Genomic DNA, 23,765 nt, shown 5'->3' with positions numbered 1-23,765 from the left:
CACTGGGACTATCTATATGGCAGTGCCATAGTGTAAGTGGTTTCCCCTAAATTATTTTTGAAAAGTGCTGTATAAATTCTGGTCAGGCAGTGGAGTCTTTTATTTACCATCTGTTTAGTATGCAAATCTTTTGGACTGCATTGCATATGGTATAAGATTCATGAAGAATATTGTGCTTTTAAAGTAAGGAGCCTATTTCCATGCGTTAAGCAGTGATTAGTGTTTCATGGTAGAAGTAAACCATAGGTAAAGTTTCACAGGAAAGTACACACCACGGGGCATATTTACAAAAGAATTCGGAGCGTGGTGCTACACCAAATTTGGCAATGCCGCGCTTCTACATCTTTAAAACGCAGGGATGCACCGTATTCAGAAGAATTCGGATCACCCCTGTGTTTCTTCTAGCTCTGGTCAAACAAACCGCCTAGCACAAGCGCAGGCACCCTACCGCCATGTTGCAAGGATGCCTGCGCTACAGGGACGATTGTTTATGTGAAGGGAGGGACACCTTCCTGCACATAAACAATCAATAATTGTGATTTGCTCTTTCTATTTGAGCTGCAAAATGCAGCATACATAGAAAGAGACAAAAACGAGGAGAAATTCATAATTTCTACTCGTATCGCCATTCCCTGGCCTTGGTTCTTGGTGCTGCCCCAGCAATTTTAAAATCGGTTTAGCAAACCTAGCAACACTGCTGATAGTTTTAAACTCAAAACCCATGGCAAAGCAAGCCACCATACTTTATTTGTTGGGGTCAATTCGTTCCAAACTACTGTGAATTGTAAACCTGCTACATGTAGCGGACGAAAACCTAAAAAGTGATGCTCATCTGTTGGTAGACCGTAAATAAGCCCGTCTGCCAGAGATATAGAAGTTCGGCAGATTAGTCGAATTTTTAATGTTCAGTAGATTAAATAAATAGGAGGCTTGTTTCATTACAATGCAATGTTCATTACAGTTTATGCTCCAAACAATATTCTGAAAGAGGACTTCCCAAGGGGCTAGTTCATACATAACTTTAACAGATTAAGAGACATATTTACAAGCCCTCAGCGCCACCGCTGCATCACTTTTTTGACGCTCCGGTGGTGCAGCGCCAATTTCCATATTTACAAGGTGGCAGTAAGTTTAACGCCACCTTGTAAACATGCCCCTTTCCACTGCAGTCCTCTGCAGCAAAGGGGCGTGAAGTGGGTGTTGCTGTGGGCGTCCCTTCTGGCACATACACAATAAGGTGGCTAAAATTGCCTACAATGATTTCTCTGTGAGAAGTGAAAAACACTGTGTATTTGTACAGCGCACGTTCCCCCAAACGGTACTCATTTTATCGACCTCAGATGGATTAAAGGCTGAGTGGACCCCGTTTTGAACCTGAGGTTGAACACAGGTGCCTGCAGTGGATGCATCAGTCCACTGAGCCACCATACACCAGACCCCAGACTTTATAACTGTGCCACCCCTAAATAAACATTTTGTGGTGTCTTTTTCCAATGCTCGCTGTGCCTTGGTGGAGGGGAGCAAATGCTAAACTTCTTAACAATGCAAAAACTGATGTTCCCATGGTATATTGTATCAACCTTAAGTACTGAGGCACGAGTGTTGCAAACGTTGTTTGGGGTCTCTTTCATGTTTGCTGCACTCTGCTGAGGGTTCTGCAGACAGGAAATAAGCGAAGACCCGGAGTCTAGATGAAAAGAAGCCTAAGTGAGTGTTTCACAACCTTGAATTGTTCTCACTGGAGTTTGAGCCACCGTTCCTTAAAAAAACCCTTCCTTTTATTCATACTCACAGGGCCTCAACAGCAGCCGTACAAGCACGCCTTAAAGCAGAAGTGAAATCAGGAAGAACTAACGCAGATGCCACATTTTGACACTTTAGTCATAAAAAACATTTCTGCGAAAAATGAAAAAGGAACTCCATTTTGCTGCCATATCAACTCGCAAAAACAACAGTTGATGGACAGAATGCCGAACAATGTCATACATTCACCCCAGTACAGAGATCTGGGCCTAAATCCATCGTTTTTTTGCTCACCATGCCATTCCATTTTGAACCCAGCTCAAACGCTCCGTCCATCATCCCCTTTGGTATCGCTTAGTTTGCCCTAAGTTGTCAGGGTATGCCCAGACGTGGGTCCCTTGCTCACTTTGCCACTGGATTCAAGATAGCCTGGCTGAGGAGGGTTATGAACCCGAAACCAGTCCCAGGATGCTTGTTTCCGGTCCAGGGAAGACATGGCTTGGCAGTTCGGGCTGGACTGTTCCCATGAGGCACAGGGTCAGACTGATTTGCATATGGCCATGTCTGAACTGGGGTGGTGGAGTGAGCTAAAGAATGATGTTGGATTAAACCCAGATCAGTTGACTGGGGGTGAGTGTTTGATTTGCTCAAACGCTCCGTCCATCATCCCCTTTGGTATCGCCATATCAACTCAACACTTAAAATGTAGAGCCAGGGAATATGTTTAGTGGCAGTGATTGCATATCAGCTCCTCTAGACCGTGTGACGGCAACCCCCTCTGAGAGTTTACTAAAGACAGGTCACCAGTGCACCCACAGAGCTGTTTGCTCATCCAGGCTTGTAGGATAATCACCAGGTAGGTTTGATCTATTTATACATATTTTGTTTGGGATATCTGTCATGTAGCCCACCCCATCTTCATGTCAGAGATCTTTGCATGCATATAGAGGACGATATCGGTATGCCTCATTAGAATAATGATATAGATTTACACAAAATGGAACTGACATTTTGAAGCTCAATATTGTATAGATAACAAATGTCACAGGGGGCAATGTTAAATAGTTGACATATATAGTTGAACATATAGTTGCAAGTGAGTGAGATGTAGTTAAAAACCATAAAATTAGGGCTCAACTCCAGACGCAGGTCTGTATAGACAGAAAATCGAGGTAGGGGGGAATTTGGCAGCTGGATAGGAGTTCTTCCATTCCTTTCTTAAACACGGTATATTTGGTACAATATTTGGTCCCCACAGCTCTATCACATTACAGTTCATTTAGGGCTATGTAATTCATTTTGTACGTTTTTCAAGAGACGTACTTATGAGAAAGCATGGCTGGCTTGGGCTGCTGCACCATGTCCCAGAAATGGACGGCTGTTGTGACCAGTTCTGTTTTTTGGGGAGTGGTGTTTCTTAATTCTTCTCTGCAGGTCGTAGGTAGTTTGTGGCATTACAGGAGCATCCAGCCACCAGGATGCTGCCTCGTGACCGTCTTTCATGCTTGTCTTGGGTCTTGGGCACAGTACTAGGACAGGACAACTTGGAATCAATGGGAACTAACAGCGCATGTTCCATCTCTTTTTTTGGTTTTAAAGGTAGTGAGAATTAATTATGTCTGGCTACAGAAAGCATCCGATGCCTGAAAGGCTTCAGGATAGATTTACTGCAATCTTACACCCGGTTTCCGTCACCAAAGTGACACAAAATGGTGCAAAATGTTCTTGTGGAATTTACTTTTCAGGATAAAACATTTCTTGCACTGTAAAATTGCCTGAAAGAAACACAAATCAGCAACTTGCTCTTCTTTGCCTTAATATGCATCAGGGTAGTGAGAGAGCGTCATCGGGGTTAAGATTTGTAGGGGTGCACCATATTCACTGTTAATCAGCACCCACATATATTCGAGAGTATTTAGAATTATTAAAGAAATATAATCATTAACATAGAGATGTAGAAATGTAATCAGGCCTTGAAAGAAATAAAGGCCATCAGTTATTATGAAGTGTATTTGCATTACGTTTAATGTTTTAGTTCTGTAATGCTGTGATGTATTAAGTAACTGTAGGTTATGTTAAAAGGTTAGAATGTAGGTTGCTTACGTGTAACAAGAAGCTTATGTTGAATATTGACTGTAATGTGTTTTAGTTCGCAAGGCCTAGTCGTCCATGTAAAAGAGAAGGCCTAGTCGTTTCTTATTTTAGCTATGTTTATTAGGCTGACAGGGTTTTTTTTTAGTAAAAGCTTAAATTGCAGAGAAATGTAAAACGTCATGATGCGAGGGGTTTTTCCGTTCCCATGTTTTGTTGCAGGTGCAAGGACGTTTAGCTTGTTAGTTAAAAGAAGTCTTTGTAGTAGGAGTTGAGATAGAAGGAGCAGACTGGAGGGGAGTGAATTGGAATGTGAAATCGCAACTCCTAGTACGGAAGGAGCCTGGGACCCAAGGTCGAATTAATGAACAAAGGAAGATGAAAAACTCTGAATGGAAATTTACAGAAAGAAGACAAGTCTGAAGGGGTGTGCTAAAGGGCGTGTGCAAGGATTTTGGGGTTTTGTATTAGGGACAGTGCCCCGTGGGTTGAGCAGACGAGACTTAGGCGGGAGGCTAGAAGGAGCACCATAGATCGAGCTCTCACTAAGTGAAGACTTCTTAGGAAGTTTCACTGCTGACACCTTTTACGCTTCTCACCTGGGAGGGAATGTTGTGTAGGGATGCCACTTTAGAATAGAGTAGGGGCAGAAATGCTTTGATTAATGACTTTGAAATTTGACCTCACGATAGCTATTTTGTATCTGATGCTTTTAGAAGCTGTAATCCTTTTTATTTTTAGTCGAATGCGGATACTTCGTAGAGTAGCATTTGTGTTAGTTCCCATCTATCTTTTGTGCCTGGTATTGAGGTGCATATATATTCAGATGTTTTTGTTGGTAATAAAAGGTCGAAAACCTCCGAATTTGAGTCGTCTTTTGTGAATAATGTCAAATTGCGGTAGATACGTTCTGATAATTGTGTTCCTTCCCTCTACGCTATTTGGCAAGTAAAAAGATCCTGGCGACCTGAGTGGGTTCTTGTGGATAATTGGGTAGAAACAAAAATCCGGCCTTCGCAGTTGGTAGCAGAAACGGATGGTTACTTTCGGTAGCGAGGGAAGATTCAGATTAGGATAAGTGATCCTTGAGGCCCATAAAGGCTAATTGATGCTGAATCATCAGAAGGTGGGCAGCAGATGACGACGGCGGACGGACATTGATGGCGAGTAGCAGTGCGGCAGAAAGTAGCGGTTCGAGGAGTGAGTATGAACAGGGTGAGATGATGTAGATTGCGGGGTTGAATTGTGTGTGATGTCTTGCGGAGTTGGTGTGAATGTTGAGTGATTGTGAGATCAGGCTGTGAGGGCGCGCAGCCCGGGAAAGTCTTAGGGGATGAGAAGCCTAAGCGATTGGGTGTAGAATACACCCGTGGTAGATTTTGTTGACCACCCGAAGGGGATCGTGAGGTACCATCGATCACCTGGACTGAGATAGGGGGAGCGAATGTGTGAGTGTATGGCAACCTGACACTGGTCGTGGGTTGCTGTATGTGGATTTGAGTATTTGTAACCTACCAGAGGCGATCTGTCTGCCCGGACGGGGACAGACAGTTGTCAACCGAGGTCGACAATTTTGAGAGGCTGTGGACGGACAGTCAGAGGCTGTGGACGGACAGCCAGAGAAGTAACTTGTTTGGGACAAACGGTTATTTCATTGTATGAATGGGACGAATGTAAGAGGACGGAGTGCGTCGGGATTAGGGAGAACGGCTGCGAGTGGAGAGAGAAGTGACGTCAAGAGGTGTCACGCTGCGATAGGTTGGTTGGTGTGAGAGACGTTGTCATTGGTGGACAGTTACCAGGAAGTAAACAGAAAATTGTGTGCGTTCAGAATTTGGCCATTATGAAATGTTTTAAAGTTTTTCGAGAATTGTGTAGAGGTGATGAACATGTGGTTACTCGTGAGGGAGAAGAAGCCCCTCCCGAGGATATGCCAGAACATTACATGGCAAGAAATGTGGGGTTGCATACAATAATTTGGCTTGAGAATTGGCATAAATTGACCCAAAGTGAAGGAGAATTAGCTTTCCCGAGATATGGCTCATTTAGGCTAGAAGTATTGTACCAGTTGAAGTCCGTGATGGCAGCGTTAAGACCTTTGCGGAGGCCAACACAATTTGAAGCATTACATGCGTGGATTTGAGCAGCGCATGATAGGAACAGAGATAGAAACCAAGAAAGAGTGAAAAAGTCGATTAAGGCGTTTCAGGATGCTAGATGGAATGCGCAAGAGAAAAGATGGAGAGTACAGGCAATAGAAGGACATAGACTGTACCCCTTATTAGTACAAACTGACAACATAAAAGAAAAGTCGAAAGACGAGGATGAGGGCAGTGATATGGATGACAGCTTACTGGAAAGGTTGTTATCTGAGAGACCACCTCCATATAACCCAGATGCCTCGGAGGAGAAAGAGGCTCAGGTAGATGGGATTAGGGGAATACTACCCCGATCAGAGGCAAGGGTGGAAGGAAAGATCTCGATAGGAACTGAGAATACGAGGAATAAGCTTGCAAATAGCTCAGAGGTTGAGAGAGGTGTGAGATTACCGGATGCCCTGAAAATACCGGTTATTATTGGCCCTATCGAGTCAATGTATGAACTTGAGCCAGAGAAGGCTGAAAGCTCAGAGCGATCAGAGGTAGGGGTGAGGAGTGTGGTCGAAGGAAGTGGGTCGGTGAGGAGAATGGAGCAGACTCCGAAACCTATAGAATGGAGTACGCCACTGCCGGCCACAGCGGACTCCTCGGGAGGCCAAGTGAGTCGAGGCCTGGGAGACCAAGGTCTTTAGCTGAGTCAAGATCAGACTTGAGAATGTGGACACCGCCAGTGAGGACCCAAAGTCAGGGCGTGTTGGAAGCAGAGAGGGAACGAGGGACGATTGTAAATCGTTCTGTTTCTATGGGCATGTCAGAAGAGAGTAGGCCACGGTAACGAGAATGTGGGTACGACGAGAGAGATGGCGCAGGTTGTCGAGAAGTACTGAGGGAGCCCTGAGAGGGAGAATGCTAGATGTCGTAAGACTAAAGGCAGAAGTGGATGAGATAATATGCGGAAATTTAGCACTTGAGAGAATGTTGGTGTACGAACAGGATGAATTACTCTTTGTAGCGAAGGATGTAACTCGCAAAGCGCGGACAGCACATGAAAAATTGTCAGAGTTGGCCAAGAGATATGGGGTGGATTTGTCGAAGACTAAAGCATTGCAAGGAAATCACAGGTTGCAGTACAGTGATCAGGAACTAGAGGAGAAAAGAGTCATGGGATTGAGAACACATGTCAAAGATCTAATCATAGCGATGCGGGCATGGATCATGCTTGATAAATGGGAAGAGAGGTGGTCAAAGTAGAAAAGCTCCAGGGGGGTGGTAGGATAGACGGCACCTCCGGGTGGAGGCATAACGGAGGTAGGGAATTTCCCTTTAAGGGAGGTACAGAATGGAGGATACATACATGTACCTTGGAGTAGGGGTGATTTGGCTGCTTTTACAAATGATTTTCCCCGTTTAAGGGAAAGGCCCGTGGAGTGGTACAAGCAAGTTGATCGCTTTGTCAAAATTTCGAAAGTACTGTGGATTGATTTGAATACTTTGTCTGACATAGTGGTTCCGGGCGATCTGTGGTCGGCATGTTAAATTGCTGTTGAGTGGCCGGCCTCGGAGCCCGACAGGAACCCGATTACAAATGGTCCGTCGCCGATAGTGATGAAAAAGTTCGAACAGGTAATTACATGGATGAAGTCGAAAATCTCACCTCAGGACATTGACTGGGTGAAGATAGATAGGACAGTGCAAGAGCCTAAGGAAACAGTGCATGAGTTTTATGAGAGGCTTTTGCAAGCTTTTAAACAGTACAGTGGCCTAGATGCGTTGGATACCAAAGACATGGGACAGTTTGTTTCTAAATTTGTGTTGGGATTGCGGCCAGAGGTTAGCCTCATGATACAGCAGCATTTGATTTGTTGGCAGAACAAGCCTGTGGATGAGATTCTACGGTATGCCAGATACTGTAGCGATGAGATAGAATCTAAGCACAGGTAATTGAAAGACAATTTGCTGTTGGTGCAGATGCAGACAGCCCAGGGACAGCCTAATGGAGGAACCTTGGGAAGGAGGCAGGGAAACTATCACGGAGGAGCACAGAATGTCCAGGGACAAGGAAGGCCAAGGGGAATAGACCCTAGGACAGGAATAGATGTGGCGGTATTGAAAAAGACCACAGCTTGTCATCTTTGTCATCAGATTGGACACTGGAGACGCGAGTGTCCGTTGAACCCATTGAACCAAATACAGCAAGAAGGGAAGATAGCTCAGGCTCCTGTAGCGGACACAGTCCCTACAGTGATGCAACCTAGGATGGCCAAAGGGGGGACGGGTGCTCCGCAGGTGCAGGTTCCCCAACCGCCCAGGATACCGAATATGCAGCAGGGAGCTCGGACCTATGTGCAGATGCCCTTGTTCGAAGTGAATGAGGAAGAAGATCCAGACTTAGTGACAAGACCCTGCTTGAGGGGAGAGGAAGAGTGTACCCTCGGAGCTGTCGTAGAGGTAGATCAGAGGGGGCCCTTTGTGGAAGCTGAGATCGATGGTCACCCCACGACCTTTTTAGTTGATACGGGGGCCACGCGATCGACTGTAAGGTCTGCAGCAGTTCCGGATTTACCGCTTTCTGGACAAATGATCCAAGTTATTGGTGTGGCAAATAAGAAACTGACTAGCCCACTGACGGAACCCATACCGATTAGGATAGGAAATTTCAGGGACCGACACCAGTTCGTGGTGTGCGATTCCAGTCCCGTCTGCTTGTTAGGAAGAGATCTATTGTACAAGCTTAACTGCACTATCTATTGCACCCCGAAGGGAGTGGAAGTGCAGACGAGGGACGATGATGCAACCTTTAAGGTTGCGAATCAGCGTTGGTGTGTGGAAATGTATCCAGCCCTAACGGTGGAAGAACTTCCCTTCGATCTGAGAGACTCAGTGTCAGTTGATATGTGGGACCTTAGCGGTGAAGAGATTGGATTAGTTAAAGGAGTGCATCCAGTGAAGATCCAGGTTAAACCAAACGTAGACTACCCGAGGACACCCCAGTATAAGTTGTCACCGGAAACCATTGAGGGAATTAGACCCGTAATTGAACCTATGATTAAGCAGGGATTTCTGAGGGAGATCATGGGTAGCCCATGTAATTCACCCATTATGGGATTACAGAAACCAAGCGGAAAATTCAGGATAGTGCAAGATTTGCGAAAAATCAATGAGATAGTTGTTCCATGTTGTCCCGTGGTACCGAATCCATCTGTGATACTGTTCCAAATCCCATGTGAAGTGGAATGGTTCACAGTGGTCGACCTGTGTCAACCCTTTTTCTCGATCCCTCTGCATGAGGAAAGCCAATTTCTATTTGCATTTCGGCTTGAAAATCGTGTGTTAACATGGTGTCGTATCCCACAGGGATATACTGAGAGCCCGTCTATTTTCAATCAGATTTTGAAAAGAAATCTCGAAGGTCTGGTGCTTCCACAGGAGTCTGTCCTTGTGCAATACATTGATGATCTGCTCGTGGTGTCAAAAACTGAAGACGCTTGCAGGATTGATACGGTAGCGCTGTTGAACTACCTGGCACAGAATGGGCATAAGGTGTCTCCGAATAAATTGCAGTACTGTCTGAGTGAAGTACAGTATCTGGGTCACCGGATCGAAAAAGGGAAAAGGAAGGTGTCACCAGATCGTATTGAGGCCATTTTGAAAATGCCTGTTCCAACTACCCAGAGGGCAGTTCGAATGTTTTTGGGAATGGTTGGTTATTGTCGCCAATGGATCCCAAACTTTTCCTTTGAAGCGAAGCCTTTACAGCGGCTGACGCGCAAAGATGTGAGTGATCCGGTACCATGGGATGAAGACTGTTTAAGGTCATTTTTGAGACTGAGAGAGGCCTTGTGTTGCGCCCCAGCTTTGGGGATGCCGGACTATAACAAGGCGTTCGCACTCTTCTGTTGCGAAAAGGAAGGTTGCGCATTGGCTGTGTTAACTCAAGTTCATGGGAATGTCCGTAGACCAGTTGCCTATTTTTCAGCTACTTTAGATCCAGTAGCCTCTGCGTTGCCCGGATGTCTCAGATCCGTTGCTGTAACAGGTGTCAGTATCGAAAGATGTGAGAGCATTGTAATGGGTCACCCGCTTACTGTGCATGTACCCCATTCTGTGGAATTATTGATGACCAGGACTAAAACACAGCACCTCACGAACAATAGGTTGACGCGTTATGAACAAGTCATCCTTGCGGCAGAGAATGTGACTTTGAAGAGGTGTTCTGTTTTGAATCCTGCCACATTGTTACCTACACCAAAAGTAGACGATGAAGATTGTGAGGATCATGACTGTCTCGATGTGACTGAGTTGTGCACCAAACCTAGACCTGATATAGTCGATGAACCACTTCCAAATTCAGATGAAATATTCTTTGTGGACGGTTCATGTTTGAGAGACAGCGCTGGTCAATTGAGAGCAGCGTTTGCCGTGTGTACCATCACTGGAGTGGTGGAAGCCGCTTGCTTAGAAGGAGTATACTCCGCACAGGTGGCTGAGCTCATTGCCTTGACTCGTGCCTGTTTGGCTGCTGATAAGGTCTGTATAACGATTTATATGGACAGCCAGTATGGGTTTGGTGTCGTTCATGACTTCGGACAGCTATGGTCCCAGAGAGGGTTCATGACATCATCTGGTTCACCCATTAGAAATGGGGATTACGTGAGGCAATTGTTGGGAGCATTGCAATGTCCAGATGAAATTGCAGTTGTAAAGTGTTCTGCTCACACGAAGGGAAATGATTTTGTGTCACTAGGTAATAATTATGCAGATGAGGTTGCTCGATTTTGTGCAGAACAGGGATGCAATTTTACGGAAAGACATGTTGAGAGAACCCAAGAGAGAACTGACTTCAGCGTGATGTTAGCCATGGCTGATATGTGGGAAGAGTTAAAACAGCTGCAGGATGAAGTGTCTGACCAGGAACGGGACAGTTGGGTGCGAGCTGGGTGTGAGAAAGGAGACGTGGATGTGTGGGTTTCCAATAATGGGAGAGCTGTGTTACCGGAATGTCTGTTGAACCCGATGGCAAGACTAATACATGGTGCTGTGCATCTTGGTAGAGATGCAATGGTACGAGTGTTTCGCCAAACATGGTATAATACGAAGTTTCGGGCAGTGGCCGAAGCTGTGTGCCAGAGGTGTGTCACGTGTCAACAAATGAATGTAGGGAAGAGAACAGCTGTGACATTGAGTCATATAGGGAGGTCAGGGGGCCTTTCAACAGAATGCAGTTGGATTTCATTGAGATGCCAAAGTGTAATGGGTTGAGGTACATATTTGTCATAGTATGTATCTTCTCTAGATGGGTGGAGGCTTACCCAACACGTAGATGTGACACACTAACTGTAGCTAAGTTACTGCTGAGGGAGCTTATTCCGAGGTTCGGTTTCCCGACCTCTCTTGAATCAGACAGAGGAACGCATTTCCACAGTGAAATCATGAAATTGCTTTGTGCTGCCTTAAATATAGATCAACGGTTGCACTGCAGTTACCGACCTGAGGCTTCTGGGATTGTGGAACAAGTTAATGCGACATTGAAAGCCCGGATGGCAAAGGTGTGTTCGTCGACTTCTCTGAAGTGGCCAGACGCCTTGCCTTTGGTTCTCATGAGTCTCCGGAGTGTGCCTGATAGGAGAACTGGATTGTCACCACATGAGATCCTCATGGGGAGAGCGATGCGTGTGCCAGCAATACCTGCCACTGCTTTGATTAATATCACTGATGATGTAATTCTCGACTACTGTAAAGGCCTGGCTGATGTGGTCCGTTCTGTGTCCCAGCAGGCGGTAGCTGTTCCAGCCGCGAGTGACCTGTGCCACGACTTGTGCCCAGGAGATTGGCTACTGGTGCGCAAACACGTGAGGAAGAGTTGCTTGGATGTTCGTTGGCGTGGGCCGTACCAAGTCATCTTGGTCACGAATACGGCAGTGAAGTGTGGGGGATTGCTGAACTGGGTGCATGCCTCCCATACCTGCAGAGTCCCAGCACCCTTGAAAGATACAGCCCCTCTCGTGAATGAAAACCCAGCTGAGGTGGCAGGGCCATCTGAGAGAGCAAGTCAAGCTGTAGGGGTTGCTGACGCAGCTGGTTGTGCACTGGACCAAGCCGAAGGGGGATGTGAAAGTAACCCTGAATTGGACTCGGAGGAAGGAGAAGTTGCAGTGGGCAGTACTGAGTCAAACTCTGCCGAAGAAGGGAACAGTGCACAGGGTACCAGAAGGGAGAGCAGTGGTGCCACAGAAGCAGGAAGAGTTTTGCCCGTGAGACAGAAACGGGTAAACTTGAGATTGGCACCCAGAAGAGATCTTGCCCCAGTTTCTGAGGTGTCGGAATCAGAGCAGAGTGACGAAGATCAAGCCCCAGAGGCTCTGAGGAGATCGAGGAGAGCAAGAGTGCTGTGTCAAAGGTACGCCTCGCCAGAGTGGACATACGTGGTGACAGATGCCAGGTTTGCTGAGCACGGGGAGGCTGAGATCGATCACACTGGTCAGCAGTTATCCGACTCCGAAAGTGGAAGTGCTGCTGAAGATTCCATGACTGGAAATCGAAGGAATATTGACCATCAATATTCCGGATCCACCGCTTCTGAGTAATGTCCGTGGTCTGATCCTGGACACACTGGCCTTCCCGACCTTTGCTGTTATACCTGCTCCTCAAGAACTGAAAACTCTCAAGCTTGAAATATTACAGGGGGTCCTAGAGTTGTTGGGACCGGCAGTTATTTTGGACTGATGGTGCACTTTGTTGAATATAAGCTTGAAAAGAAGATAACCTAGACCCGAGTGGAAGAAGAACAAATTCAGGGACGTTTCCGTTAAGAGATATCGAAAGAGGGTTAGGGAAGTCTTTTTTTGGACTGTGTAAAAAAGGAACTGAAATTGTTAGGGGTTTTCCAGCTTCAAAGTGGTGATTGAACTGATTTGACAAGCCATACTCGGATGAGGAAAAGACTTTTACTTGCTGCTGTTGAATTGGATCTTGAGAACTGTACGAAGATGGCAGAACCTGGAAATTCTCACCGTAGAGCCAAATTAGTGATAGGTACACTTTTAGGGATAGTGATAGTTGGTATATTTGCAATAGTTATAGCGTCTTATATAGTGGCACACAAGCAGGAGGGGGAGGTTCAGGGGACACCTACACCTACCACTTCCAGTAAAAAGGGGGTTACCATAGGAGACCGAAGAGCGTTGACACTAGAAGAAAGTCGTATGTTTCACATAGATCTGTCTAGAGGCGACTTCAAACTTAATGTTTATGCGGAGCTGTTGTATGAGTATGTTGATGCGATGGATGCGAAAGATTGCTATGTGTGTATGCAGCTACCTGCTTCTGTAGACAAGGGTATTAGATACCATCACCTTCCATTAACATATGGGATTTCTTGTAGCTTATTGCTTAGCTTGTTTTATGAGAGGAAACAGTTTGAGTATTATTTCTCTAATTACGACACCGTACTTCCTGATGTTCTGGCATATAAGCATTTGAATAAGTATGATTATTATAAGTCGGAAGAAAGACTTCGGACTTATTTCATACCGACTATAAGTTTAGATACAGCATATGCGCATAGACATAATTTGACGTGTTTGCTATCAGACACTGAAAAGAAATGTATTGGCCAAGTTGAAGATAGGTATAGAAAATTAACCCAGAACCAAGATGGAGGAAAGAAGTCAGTAGACTGGACCGATGAGGAAAAGCTACATAAGTCAAAGGGAAGTTATGGACCTATAGCTTTAGACCACGTGCAAAAGGGAAATTTGTGTGTCGCTCGTCCTCAGACTGGTAGTGACAAAACCTGGGTTGGTCATAGTACGTGTGATCATACCTTTACTATGGAAGATTCAGCTAAGAATTTCTTGCAAGGTCCGGTACAAGTGATTCCAACAGTGTATTATGTATGCGGAAATAATGCATACGTGAGATTGCCTGCGCGGTGGTATGGTACTTGTTATTTGGCTGTTATTTTCCCGAAGATATATCATGCAGAAGATTTGAATTTGTTGGAGGCTGGACATCATCCTAGAGTGCGGAGAGCTGCGAGTGCAGGAGCAGTGATTGGGGATATTTTTGGAGCAATGATACCCAGTTTGGTCGTTGTTTTGAATGATGTGAAAATACGAAAGTTAGCGACCGTGGTTGATTAGTTGTCAATGAACACGGCGAAATCATTGCTGTTGGTGGATGGAGAGATGTTATCGATAAGAACCATGGTTTTGCAAAATCGTCTTGCATTAGACGTATTATGGGCAAAAGAGGGCGGAGTCTGTAAATTGCTGAAGGTCCAGGAATGTTGCACGTATATTCCAGACAATAGCAAGGAGTTGAGGAAATATATAGTCAACATAACTACGATTCATCAAGAGATTGTAGACCTAACGGAAGAGAATTTGTGGGAAAAGATTGGAAAAGGTTTTGGTCACGTAGGGAATTGGTTTGCAGATTTGGGAAAGGGGGTTCTTGGATACGTGCTGAAGGCAATAATCATTGTGGTGGTTTGCGTGATTTGTCTGTGGGGACTTGTGAGAGCTTTTAAGTTGAGGAAATGTGAATTTTGTGATCAGTTATGTCCCCTATCGTAGACCCCAACGGCTCCATGTGCATGCTATAAGTACATGTATGTTCCCTCCTACTCCAGTTTTGAAGACGCAAATATATGTGCGTCCACCGTCAACATGTCCTCTTTCAGATCCGCCATGAATGGGTCAGATATTCCATTCCTAAGTATGAAAGGCCACCGACTTTATATGGTTCACTTTCCACATTTTACAGATTCAGGCGAGTAGGCCCGAATTCTGTCATCAAGCCTTTTCCTGCCTTCTGCTTCTGAAAGCTCCAGTCTGAGCCTACATCTGTGACCATGAACTTTGTCTTACTCCCTGCGCGGCTAACGGTGCCTGATCCAGCCCGTCGCCTGCCAAAAACTGTATTTCACCTTCAAGATTATCTCCACCGCCCCTCATCCGATGCATTCCTGTCTAGCTGTTTAGGTAAACATTCCCCAGCTACCGTGCAAAGGGCCAGGCCTCGCTGTCCTCATGCAAGTAATTCATAGCCCTGTTACCATGGAATATTCCTACCCCCTCGCATCTAGTGTAGACACTTAGACGCTTGTACACGCACTAACAGTCAGTATAGTCAGTATAGAATAGATTCTGTCCTAAGAGACCTCTCCTTTTGGATAACACAGTTCTTTAAACATAAGGATATTAGATATGATTTGGGATTAGGTTGACACGACCCCCAGACTTCTGTCTCCACATGTAGAGCTAAATGTCAAGTCTCCTTCACCCTCTAGTTGCACGTCAATCACACGTCATGCGGCTGCGCACGCATTTCTGCCAACTATTTCTGCTGACATTGCAGGATTCTTTTATGGATCCACCCACTTGTGACATCATGTTTAATGACGTATTTTAGTTACACCCATGTTTACGCCTCTATTAGTTACGTATGCACAGTTTTTCTGTATTATCAGCTGTTACGCCTCTTGCATCTGTTTCACTGTAATGTATTTTCTATAAAACTGCTTATCTGTTAATAATATATGCCCCTTCCTTCCTGAACTTTCGTGGTGATGGAATAGAAGGCCCACAATTCGAATTGTATTCCTTTGTATAGGAATAAAGCTTTTTAAAACCTCTAATACCACGGATTCTGCCTCTTATATTTACTGAGTTATTCTTAAAAGACTTTACCGCATAAAAAATAGTACCGGTAACGAAATATTTACCACATAAATTGGCGCCCGAACAGGGACACTTTCTCATCTCACGCGCCGGCGGTGCGTTGCAGGCCCGGTCTCCTGCCACAGCTGAACGGACAAAAACGCGTATCTACAGGATTTCCTGTATCTCCTTCCGGCCAAGCGGGGACGACTGAGGCTGCGATCAACACCCAGACGAGGCGGTGAGAAGTGCGAAGTATCCCGACCAGAGCCTAGCTGAGAGAGCAAGATCCGAGGTATACAGAGACCCGCCAGGTTCCGAAGTTCCGAGTCCAGTCGAGTCGAGTCCAGTCCGGTCCAGTTTCAGTTCCATTCCGAGGCCTTCCGTTCCGAGCTACCCGGTGAGTACCATTACCGGGGAGGCATTTAACGTGCACATAGTCTGTGCCGGTCAAGACGGGTTTGGGTACACAAATCCGGTCTGCACTGTTTTAGCAGTGTATCTGTACTGTTTAGCAGTATATATAGTATGTTTTGCATATAAATAAGTATTATCTAGTGTCAGTATGATGTCAGTAACTAGTTTTCTATTAGTTATCATTTTTCGTAAAACTGTTAAGTGTTAAATGTTTTAAAATACGTTCTATATACTGTGGTGTGAATGACTGTTCATTATTGTGTTTTTGTATAAAGTGTGTTCTAGTAATAAGGTCTAAAAATGCCGCTCTTTTCGAAACTAAGACAGATCAAAACTAGAAAAGGGGTACTCGAAGAAGCTGTTCCCATCCCACCGAGGGACACTCCAGGGTACTTTATGTATCATAAGCATGGCCTAGACGCCGTATTATTTCTTGATTTATGGGTGGACTACACCAAAGAATTACCAGAGAGTCAGAGATGGCCCGCAGCGGGGACCTGGGATGCAGATTGCATCATGAGAGTAGAAGAAGAATTATGGAAAAGGAAAGCCAGACAGTCACAGAAAGATGCCATTGAATTATGGCGTAAAGAATCGTATAGACGTACAGAAAAAGCATTCAGACAGGAAGAGAAAGGTAGAGAGAATTCAAATAAAACCCGAGAAAATCTATTACTTGAGGAAGGTACCCGATTAAAATCAGAACAAGTAGATAGACAAAGAAACGCCCTTATGAATGGTATGTATCCACTTCTGGCCGAAGGGTTACCTAAGGCTACCCCGGAAATACCAAAGGACTTAACTCCCCCATTGCTCCCGATAAAAGCACATCCCAAATCACACCCCAAAACAGCAAAGGACGTTTTCCTTTCCTCCTATTTAGATGACGCAGCTCCCGAGTATGCTAATGCCATACCACCCACACCGCTTGCCGATGGTGTTCAACACCGAGAGCATTCGTCTGTATCCCCGCAACTACAAACTCCTACACAAGTTCCAACAGGTCCGTCCGTTTCTACAGTTTTTCCCGCATCTACAATCTCTATCCTACGCCCAACGAATCCTTTCGTGCCTAGCACCTCAGATGGTGCTACAGGAGGTACGACAGACATGTTTGCCACACCGCCGCGAAATAAACAGACCCTTAGAGATTTAGCACTCCAACGTACACCCCAAATAGCGACATCCGACATGTTTAAAGAACAGCTTGTAGACTGTAGATACGACCCAGTACCAGGTAGACAGGATAAATTGCTCATATCATCACTACGTATAAGACGAGCTACATTATATTTAATGACGATACCAGGAATGGGTGAACATCTAGACGAAATATATCGCTTTGTCCAAACAGGGCAAGGTCCAGAAAGTATTAACGAAGCTATGGAATACCAGAAAGTGGATGTCCAAAGACAACTACTACGTTTTTTCATAAATTGTGTAATTAGGAATCAAGACAGGCCAGGGGCAGATCACGAAACAATGCAAAGACTTGCCAAATGGGGTCAGAACATATCGGAAGAGAAACATGATAGACAGGCGTGTATAATCGCCATGTGTCGAAAGATCCGCAAGGAAGTAGAACGAATACATAAAGAAAGACGAGAAACAGACAGAGTAGAATCAGAAGAAGAGGAGGAGCAAGAGTCAGAGCAAGTAGAAACGATAGCTTATGTAGGTAGAGGAAGACCCCATAATAATACCAGAGGCTTTAACGATCCGATACGTCCAATACGTCCAGAATATAATAGACATTTTCCAAATCCTATGCTAAATACAAAATCCCCCGAACACTTATTCCAAGCCGCTGATAAATTACTCCGAAATCAAAGGGGGTACCACATGCTCGATTCCATGGACGAACAAGAATTAGCCAGGTCAGCAGTACAATGGGCTGACAGTCCCGGCGAATACAATGACGATGTACTTGCACACACGTTTCTGAATCTAGACCCATATGAACAGCGTTTAGCTAGTATATACATGATTCAACACCTCCTTATATTATATAAAAGCCAACACTCCGATCCAGGACCCTTACCGGACATATTGACCGAACTACTCACGAATATATGGAGAGGGTCAGGTACTGATTTGATTAAGGAAATTCTAGAATCCCGAAACCAATATTTAAATTTCGTATGCCCAGAATACGTTCCAGTTCCCATCATGGGAAGAAAAATGTATCACATAGATAGACAGAACCCGTTACGCGAAGTACACCCAATTAGAGGTGCCGGTGATAACTTTACACGCGTGTTTGTGTACACGCCTATAACTAAACTGGAATTATTAGAAATGAAGAAAGTAGTACCCAGCCATGACAAGGACCCAGCAGGTTTCCACCGTGAGATAAAAGACATGTTACTCATGGGAGAGTATACCTACCTCGATATTATGAAAATACTAAAAGTCCTGTTACCTGCCGGTGTTTATGAGAAACTCAAAGAAAAAGAATGGGAGGTGGGAGACCAAAAGATAGATTGGACAGCATTAGAAAACGAAGAAAAGGCCCGAGCTGCAGGAGCAGGGCTCGGGGAAAAGACTACAGCACTAGCAGGATTACTAATACAGGTACTGCCACGTTTATTAACTACGAAAAAGGAAGACTGGGGTGCAATCTCAGCCTGTAAACAAAAACCAGATGAAGACACTAGTGATTTCTATTCCCGATTTGAAAAATGTTTTAGTATAAATAGTGGCATAAAAGCCAGTAGTGAGTCATATCCACATCTGTTTGTGACAAAATTAGTTGAAAATTCTCTGCTACAAGTCAAGAATAGAGTATTGAAATTCGAAAGTACCTGGCAAGGTAATACCCCATCACAGATGCTACAGATGTTACAATATCATCACAATAGAATTAGAGAAGAACAAGAACACGAACAAAGACGTATGAAAGATACAAAAATGAAAATGCTTGGTGCACAGTCAGTTCCAGCCGATAGTCATCAAAAGGGTGATTCCGCAAGTCCTGCAAAAGGGACATGCAACTATTGTAAACAACCAGGTCATTATATACACGATTGTCCAGTCCTGAAACATAATATTGCCACAGGTAGAACTCAGGAGAGACCACGTCCACCTAGACAGGATCAGAATCAACAACAAATACCTCAGCATGCACAACCTAGGTTAGCTCCCCAACAACTAGCTCCGCAACAGGCAGCTCCACAACAGATCGTAGCACCACCACAAGCGCAGCCTATTGCTGCAACACAAGCGACAACACAACAGATGTATCAGTATGCACAAGCAGATTATCCCGATTATCAGCGATACTCATGAGATAGCCTAGAGAGGGAAGTTGGCTTACCCCTTATTGAGGTTCCTGTAGACCAAGAGGGACCTTATGTACATAGTGAACTATTAGGGGAAGACAGAAAGTTTTTACTTGATACAGGGGCAAGCAGAACAACTATAAGACGCAGTGAAGTTCCAGGGGCACCCCTCTCAGGCTCACAAAATATTTCCCTTGGATTCTCAGGAAAACCGATAATAAATGACGTAACACAACCTCTTCCACTTACAGTCGGTCCATTAACACGTACTACAGATTTATTACTTACTAAATCATGTCCAGAAAACTTGTTAGGTATAAAAACATTGAAAGCTCTAGGAGCCATAATATGTTGCTCTCCGGAAGGAGTACGACTATTTTTACGTGACTTTAAAGGTCACTATGTATCCAGAGACATGGATCACCGACTGCAGAATTTACCTACACATTTATGGGCACAAGGCCCCACTGATGTTGGTTGCATGAACATTACACCATATCGAGTTACACTGAAATCAGGAATAGTACTACCACGAATGCGACAATACAAGTTACCACCAGATGCTGTAGTGGCTTTACTGCAAATCATTGACGAGCTCATTGCACAAGGAGTGGTTGTGGAAACTGACTCCAATGTATGTAATTCCCCGATAATTCCGATCCTTAAAAGAACGGATCCAAAAGCACCACCAGTATATCGATTAGTTATTGATCTGCGCGAAATAAATAAATGTATTGTACCACAATACCCTGTGGTCCCAGACATCTCTTCATTACTCACAGCTATTGACTCAGAAGCAACGTTTTTCACTGTAATTGATCTCAAGAATGCTTTCTTTAGTGTCCCAATTGATCCGGAAAGTCAATATTTGTTCGGTTTTAGTTTAAATGGACGAAGTTTTAAATTCACACGCGCACCTCAAGGATTTACAGAAAGCCCCAGCATCTATAGCCAAGCACTGAAACGAGAACTTGACAGTATACACATGCCAGCTAACACTGCCTTGCTTCAATATGTCGATGATCTGCTGATCACCGCCCGAAGCGAACCTGAATGTGAAACAGCGTCACTGACGGTTTTGAAATTTCTGGCTGACAAGGGGCACAAGGTGTCCCCTTCCAAGCTGCAATTCTGTGTCCAGCGAGTTGTTTACCTTGTGCACTCGCTGTCCAAGGAGGGAAGGCAGCTTACATCCGACCACATCCAGTTAATTGCTAACATGCCACCACCCAAGACACAAAAGGAGGTGCAGGCTTTTATAGGCCTCACTTCATACTGTAGGCAGTGGATCCCTCAATATGCATTTCTAGCAAAACCACTCATCCAGTTGACAACACAGGAGGCAGCCACGTCAACTGTCCTCCCTTGGACTCCAGAACATACACACGCTTTTGAAAGCTTAAAGAAAGCTTTATGCCAAGCACCTGTCCTAGCAACACCATGTTACAGTAAACAGTTTACACTCTTCGTTACAGAACGCGAAGGTACTGCTTTGTCAGTACTCACTCAGGAACAAGCAGGATCACACAAACCATGTGCTTATTTCTCTAGTACATTAGATCCAGTAGCTCAGGCACTTCCTGCGTGCTTGAAATCAGTGGCAGCAACAGCTTTAGCAATCAGACAAAGCGATGCCATAGTGTTAGGACATCAATTGACAGTACAAGTACCACACGCAGTAGAGGTTCTTTTGAACCGCACACAAACACAACACTTGACTATAGCAAGACTCACCGGTTACGAATTAACATTGTTTCAGCCACATATAGAAATCAGACGTTGTAATACGTTAAATCCTGCCACACTGTTACCAGTGGGCGGAACAGATCCATTGGCACATGATTGTGTCGAAGTCATTACTATCACGACGAAACCCAGACAAGACCTGACAGATACCCCTTTGTCAGATCCAGACTTGACATTGTATGTAGATGGGTCATGTATGAGAACAAGTACAGGAGAGTTAGTGGCCGCTTACGCAGTCACAACAGACACTGAAGTCATTGAAACAAATTGTATTAACACTTTGTCAGCTCAAGCAGCAGAGCTCACCGCTCTGACACAAGCCTGTATTCAAGCCACAAATAAAAAAGTCAACATATACACAGATTCACGTTATGCATTCGGAGTCGTCCATGACTTCGGCGTACTGTGGCGAGAGAGAGGTTATTTAACTTCTCACGGTGCCCACATCCAACACGGACCCCTCATTCAAGCCCTATTAGACGCGATTCATCTACCTACTGCAATATCGATTATGAAATGCAAAGCCCACACAAAAGTTACCGATATCATTTCTCAGGGTAATGACCTAGCTGACAGAACAGCTAGACTGACTGCTCAGAATCAGACTCACACAACTGACATGACAAAGACAATAGTTCCGACATCAACACGTTGCATGACAGTTAAGGATCCCGCCCTTGATATAATTGACATACAGACACATGCTACACCAGAAGAAATAAAGAAATGGACTGAATTAGGAGGGATCCAAACAGATCAAGGATGGATGACGAAGGAAAAATCTATATGGTTTCTTCCCGACTCAATGGTCCAAGTCATCATTAACACTATACATAGTCCAGCGCACCTAGGAGAAAAAGCTATGCTAGACAGCATTCAACACATTTGGTTCAACAAACATTTACGAGCCGCAGCTAAACAAAAAGTTCGTACCTGTATGATATGTTGTCAGTTTAATCCAGGTAAAAGCATCCCCGTAGAACAGGGTGGATTCCAAACTCCCGATCATGCTTTTGAAGTCCTCCAGATGGATTATATCCAGATGGAACGATGTCGAGGATTCAAATATGTTCTCGTAGTTGTCTGTGCTCTTTCCCGTTGGACAGAAGCATACCCGGTTTCAGATTACACTGCCCCGACTACTGCCAAACAGTTAGTTCGAGAATTCTTCCCACGGTACGGTTTACCACGTGTTGTCTACTCAGATAACGGCCAGCCGTTCTCATCCGAACTAATGAAACACGTTTCCCTTCTATTAGGCTATCAATGGAAATTTCACTGTGTCCGACATCCCGAGGCAGCAGGTCTCGTGGAACGTCATAATCAAACTCTGAAAATTAGATTGTCCAAAATATGTAGAGAAAAAGGAGTTGATTGGATAGTAGCCTTACCAGTTGCGCTCTTTTACATGAGAATGGTAGCACATTCTCGAACAGGGCTATCCCCGTATGAGGTGATCTTCGGTAGACCACCAAATATGTGGGGGACGCCTATACCTCGCAAAATCACTGATGTTGACTGTAATATGCTGACAGATTACCTGGCTTCCTTGATGTCTGCACTACAATCTTGTCGTTCACAGGTATCCGCAGCTTTTCCCGACAATACTGAGGTGAAACCCCATGACGTGGTTCCTGGAGACCTGGTGTTGGTCAGGAACTTTGACCGGAAGACCCAACTGGATCCTAGGTGGAAGTCACCGAAGTTGGTTCTACTCACCACAAGGACAGCCGTGAAAATCGAGGGACGGAAAGGGTGGTTGCACTCGAGTCATATCAAGAAATTTTATGGACTACCACCCAGTGTAGATACTCAACCCTGTATTCCCTCACAGACAGACTCAAAGCTCCCCTTGGTTGAGCAATCGAACTCAGAAATTTATAAACTAAAATTGAGGTCTAGTAAGTCAGACAATTTGATTGTTTAAGTCCTCTCCAAGGTGAATCAGTTGAATTTGTCTCTGACATGTATCCTCTAGACCGGAATAGAGAAAGAAATCATCAGATGCAGCTCAAAAAGCATGCGTATTGTAAATCACTTCGTAGTCACTGCACAGTAACATTATTAATTTTGTTTTCTCTAAGTCTTCTGATCATCATTGTCAGCATACTATTGCACATGTATTACCCTATTCTTAAACGTGCTTACAATATAACTGCAGAACATTCTTTTAGCGAATTTCCTCCGCATGAGTTGTCCTATAGATTTGCGCTGCGCAACAACACATTCATTAGTATGTTACATCATTCCCATCAAACCAGCAATGCCACAAATTGTTGGATATGTGGCCGACTCCCTCCCTATCAGAACTATAAGGGAGTTTTGCCCCTCTTTCCCTATCCGTTTACACACAATGGCTCCTGTGGAGCATGGTTTAGTTTGATTAATTCCCTAGATTCTAATTCCGCGGTTTATCAAGACAACTGGGTATGGGGCAACCTGAACCTAGTTTTGCTTAAAGTCTGCTACCCTAACAAGGAGGGACTTCCCAAAAGAACAGGAACTGATCTAGAAAATGAAGTATATGGATTAGGTAACTTTACACTTAACCTCATGATCCTGAACGTTGAATCTGAAGCTACACCAATCTTGCCCGCCATGTCAGTATTCCCAGTAAAAGGGGAATTATGTATAAGAAAGAATGGTTCCATACACATGGGTCATAGTAAATGCACCACTGTAATAAAATTCAGTGATCAAGGCAAGTCTACATTTAGAGCTTCTCA

Source organism: Triturus cristatus, chromosome 3_2, assembly GCF_964204655.1.
Source record: "Triturus cristatus chromosome 3_2, aTriCri1.1, whole genome shotgun sequence".
Classification (NCBI taxonomy): Eukaryota; Metazoa; Chordata; class Amphibia; order Caudata; family Salamandridae; genus Triturus; species Triturus cristatus.
This window is presented reverse-complemented; position numbering follows the sequence as displayed.